Consider the following 5,824-nt stretch of genomic DNA (forward strand, 5'->3'; position numbering starts at 1 on the left):
CTAACTATGCTTTTATTGGAATCTGCTACAGCAGTCACCAGGCTTTTCAGCAACAACAGCTGGAGAGAGCGCCTCGACTGAAACGACTCTACAGATTATATATGTTTGGTTTGTGTCACTACAAAGAATAGATAAAAGGAATATTATAAACAAAGGACAACCCTTATACCAGAATGCATTAGATCCATGTTTTTCAGATTTGGCAACTTTAAAATGTGTGGACTTCAACTCCCAGAATTCCCCAGCCAGAAAGAAAATGGGGCGTGCATGCTGGAATGTTCCTACATCTTCAAGTCTCAGAGAGGAATTTAGGTTTCTAGTCCCTCTTGTTTCTTTTTTAAAAAATATTGCAATTTTTAAAAAGAAACACAGAGAAAACAACATAAACAACTTTTAAGAAGCCAGTAGGTTACCCAACAAATATATATCAATGTATATATGTATAATATCAAATGTTTTGGTATAAATGTATAATACCAAAACAAACCAAAATGAACACCCCCTCCCTAAAAATAACCTAAGTATGTCACATATTCATTTCACAACAGTATGCTCTATTATTATGCATAAACAGCTGGCTGTTCTTGTATAATAAGCTTCTAGTTCCTGATACAAAATGTTCAGCAGTTAGTTTGAAGAGTTATTCTTTGAAGCAATGTCATAAGCCTTCCTCATCTTCAGCAACTCAGCAGCCGTATGATCTTCAAAGGCTATTCTGAAATGAGGAAACTGTTAGAACCCTACCTCCCAAAATGTTCCCAAAAATATTTGCATTCCCCTCCCCGAGCTTTAGATTTTAGGGAGCTGCACACAAAGGCAGGTGGGGGAGGAGGAAGAAGAGGATGGCAACCACTTCTCTGTCTTATTCAATCTGAATCTCAACCATGTTTCCATAGATGAAGAAGGAAATGTCTCTCCATAAGCATGAGATTGTGATTTTGTTGTAGAAAACACACAGTTGTCTAAACTCCTGCTTGCTGATCTTTGCATCGCTTAAGGGAAATGTTTATAAAGGAGATTTGGGGAGGAAAGTGAGTTGTTTCTTTGCAAATTCTCCTTAAACTGACTAGGAAACAATGTAAGAACATGTACTAATGTAAGAGGAAATGTGCTATCAAAGATGATTTTTTTTTTTAAAAAAACCACATTTTTAACATGAGCCGGGCTTGACAGAGGGTGTGAAATAGCTGCTTTATGCAATTCTGACTCTGCGTAACAGCCAGCTCACACGCAAAACACTATACGCAAAAGAGAAATGCTGTCATTTTCTATTGCCAAAAAATAAGGGGATTTCAGGAATTACATTTTTCTTTAGCCCTTACTTGGTAAACGTTGTTGTTGTTGTTTAGTCGTTAAGTCGTGTCCGACTCTTCGTGACCCCATGAACCATATTGCGCCAGGCCTTCCTGTCCTTCACTGCCTCCCTGAGTTTGCTATTGGTAAACACTTGGTAAACACTTGGTAAACACATAGAAGCTAAAGTTGCCACTTAGGTCAGGAAGCAGATTAGGAGGGTAATAAATCATGCACCCTCACTTACTCTCTGCCCCCAGAGCAGTGTTTCTCAACCTTGGCAACTTTAAGATGGGTGGACTTCAACTCCCAGAATTCCCTAGCATGGCTGGCTGGGGAATTCTGGGAGTTGAAGTCCACCCATCTTAAAGTTGCCAAGGTTGAGAAACACTGCCCCAGAGGCTCCAGAGCTTCAAAGTTTGCCCAGCAATCAGTACATCATTGTGATGGAATGGTTTGGTGAAGGCCGCGCTCAGGGAGATAAGCATTCCCTTAGCCCCCAACAGGAGTGTGGGAAGAAGATGAGACTGGCACCACCCTAAGGAATCATGGTGTTTTGGTTTGCTGGCTTGGGAAGTTTAGATTGAGTCTGGAGAGATTGATGTCAGGTTCGGCCCAAAGAACTCCACAAGCCAGTACAGATACAGTTCTGTTGCATTTATTAGCTTCCACCTCAAAGACAGAAATTTCTCCAGACTGAATCTAAACTTCCCAAGCCAGCAAACCCAAACACTGTGAATTCCTTAGGGTGGTGCCAGTCTCATCTTCTTAACCTTCCCACGCTCCTGTTGGGGGCTAAGGAAATGCTTATCTCCCCGAGCGCAGCCTTCATCAAACCATTCCTTCACAATCATCCACCCAGATGCCATCCCTCACTCCAGAGAAAAGATTTTTTTCTCCCCGAGAAATATTTTGAGCAAAGGCAGCATTTGCAACCAAGGGTTGCTGCTGCTTTTCAACAGCAGCACCAAACACGCCGAGGGGATAGCATCATAGAAGGAGTAGGTTCCGGCAAATCCCAAAATGGCTGCCCTGGAGTGGGAATGGTCATAGAGTTCAGTTCTGCAATAGAAACATGAGTTTCCCAGAAAGTCTAACTTTGGATGTAAACTTCCTCCTTTGAAGACATCCTCTTCTGCTCCCACGGGACCCCATTTTCATAGAAAGCCAAGATAATCTTTTTATCTACCTCTGAATGGATGGATCGATGATGTGCCATCAAGTTGTTTTCGACTCCTAGCGACTAGATAGATAGATAGATTTTCTCCACCTCTGAATAAGTGCTTCTAAAGCAAATTCATCCTGCAGGAGCAGCCATTGCATTTAACCTTGGAGCAGAGCTGCATCATCCTTTGTTCACACAATAATTTTCCTAGCAAATTGAGCCTCTGGAGACAAATGCTCTTTCTTTTCATTTGAGCGTGAGAATGCAAAACAAAAAACAAAAAAACCCTGCCTCTCTCACTGTCTCTCCCTTTCCTCTCCTTTCTGACAAATGTGTGCTGTAGAAATAGGTGGGCTGAAAAGAAAAACTAGTTGGATTTGATTCTTCGATATTGAAATCTAATTAAAATCAAACATTGTTAATAGGATTACTCCCCAAGCTGAGAGGACTGTTTCTGGTGGAAAATCACGGGTTCAGCCAGCTGTGCTCCATTTCCTGACAAGAAAAGGAAAGAATGTGCAAATGTCAGATTAGTACAAAGTTCCTTTTTCTGATAAATGAGAAAACTGTGGTGGACTGGCTACAAATTACATAAGATTCCAGATCTTGGATTCTCCCCACTAGAAAGGATCCAGCAGTACAAGTCTGCCCTTTACTGTAGTGAGGTTGTTCAGCTCCTGTCTTGCATGCATTCAGCAGAGTGGATAAAGAAGCCCTATAATCTGTCAATCTAATCACATAATTGATGTTTTCCCAGGTAAACACCCTGTTGAACCAGCTGCAAACAATCAAGGAGAAAACAGGAGCAAATATCTTGGCAGGAAAATCAGATTGTACATCCTTTTTTTCCTATAGCTGGAGAGGGGAGGATGAAAAATCTGCAGTAGTCTAATCAGAGGCAGAGGCAGCCCAAGTAGAGATAAGTAGAGATTTTAATGATTAACTCATTAAAAATCAGATAACTTTGTTAGAGCAGCTTCACTTTTGCACAAACCCTTCTGCCACTCAACACTGTGCAGATCTACATTCACAGTGTAGGGGAATTCTACAGGGGAATGCAGATCTACATTCACAGGGTGGGTAATTCTGAGTAATGGAGTTGAAGTCCATTCATCTTAAAGTGGCCAAGTTTGGACAACACTGCCTTTAACCCAGGTAAGGGAGCTGTGAAATATGGCTTATGGATATGCCTGGCATAGTCTCCTAGAAAATCTGACCATGCACTTCATTTTAATTTAAACAAATACAGTCGTGTGAAAAAGAAAGTACCCTCTTTGAGTTCTTTGGTTTTACGTATCAGGACATAATAAAAATCATCTGGTCCTTAGAAGTTCTCAAAAGTAGGTAAATACAACCTCAGATGAACAACAACACATGACATATTACACCATGTCATCATTTATTTTACAAAAAGAAAGCCAAAATGGAGAAGCCATGTGTGAAAAACTAAGTACACCTTATGATTCAATAGCTTGTAGAACCACCTTTAGCAGCAATAACGTGAAGTCATTGTTTTCTGTATGACTTTACCAGTCTCTCACATCGTTGTGGAGGAATTTTGGCCCACACTTCTTTACAACATTGCTTCAGTTCATTGAGGTTTGTGGGCATTTGTTTATGCACAGCTCTCTTGAGGTCCCACCACAGCATTTCAGTCAGGTTGAGGTCTGGACTTTGGGCCATTGCGACACCTTGATTCTTTTCTTTTTCAGCCATTCTGTTGTAGGTTTGCTGGTGTGCTTGGGATTATGGTCCTGTTGCATGACTCAATGTCGGCCAAGCTTTACCTGTCGGACAGATGGCCTCACATTTGACTCTAGAATACTTTGGTATACAGATGAGCTCATGGTCAACTCAATGACTGCAAGGTGTCCAGGTCCTGTGGCTGCAAAACAAGCCCAAATCATCACCCCTCCACCACCGTGCTTGACGGTTGGTATGAGATGTTTGTGCCGATATGCTGTGTTTGGTTTTCGCCAAATGTGGCACTGTGCATTATGGCCAAACATCTCCACTTTGGTCTCGTCTGTCCAAAGGACAGTGTTCCAGAAGTCTTGTGATTTGTTCAGATGCAACTTTGCAAACCAAAGCCATGCTGCCATGTTCTTTTTAGAGAGAAGAGGCTTTCTCCTGGCAACCCTTCCAAACGAACCATACTTGTTCTGTCTTTTTCTAATTGTACTGTCATGAACTTTAACATTTAACATGCTAACTGAGGCCTGTAGAGTCTGAGTTGTAATTCTTGGATTTTTTGCAATTTCTCTGAGCATTGCACAATCTGACCTTGGGGTGAATTTGCTGGGACGTCCATTCCTGGGAAGATTGGCAACTATCTTGAATGTTTTCCACTCATGAATCATCTTCCTCACTGTAGAATGATCGACTTTAAATTGTTTGGAAATGGGCTTATAACCCTTCCCAGATTGATGGGCAGCAACAATTGCTTCTCTAAGATCATTGCTGATGTCTTTACTCTTTGGCATTGTGTTAACACACACCTCAATACTCGAGACCACTTGGCTGCTACTTAGCTTCTGGAAACAGTAAGGGTATACTCACTTTTTCACACATGACCACTCCATTTTGGCTTTCTTTTTGTAAAATAAATGATGACATGGTATATGTCATGTGTTGTTCATCTGAGGTTGTATTTACCTACTTTTGAGAACTGCTAAGGACCAGATGATTTTTATTATGTTGTGATATGTAAAACCATAGAACTCAAAGAGGGTGTACTTTCTTTTTCACACGACTGTATATGAAGTTGTTTGCTATGCACATTAGACAAAGGGTGGTCCTGAAGCAGGATCCAAAGAGTTCACATCTTCTGGTCATCATAGAGCTGCTAAGGAATTCTCCATCTCTAAGAAATCACATAATGTACGGGGCATAGTTCATGAGTAAGCAACCTTTTGGTAAATCTCCCATAACCATGTAGCATGATTAATGAGCCAAAAAGAACCAGTTTGCTGTAGGGGTAAAGGCACCAAGCTAGAAACCAAGAGACCATGAATTCTAGTCCCACTTTAGGCAAGAAGCCGGCTGGGTGACCTTGGGCCAATCACCCTCTCTCAGCCCTATGGAGGAGGCAAGGGCAAACCACTTCTGAAAAACCTTGCCAAGAAAACTGCAGGGACTTGTTCAGGTAGTTGCCAGGAGTCAAGAGTGACTCAAAAGCACAAAAAATAAAAAAATGAAAATGCCAAAATCATGGGAATTATGGTCTAAAGACTCTAAGAAAGCACCAGTCTGGCTACCAGGCTGAATTGCTGAATTCTCAATAATAATTAGCTTTCGAAATGATTCATTTCCTCTGATGGGCAAGTGTTGCTTCACAGGGAAAAACTTCAGTCTTTGCCAAACACG

Source organism: Python bivittatus, unplaced genomic scaffold (assembly GCF_059951505.1).
Source record: "Python bivittatus isolate LINGU-HERP-01145 unplaced genomic scaffold, Pbiv_v1 ctg000440_np1212, whole genome shotgun sequence".
NCBI classification, from domain to species: Eukaryota; Metazoa; Chordata; class Lepidosauria; order Squamata; family Pythonidae; genus Python; species Python bivittatus.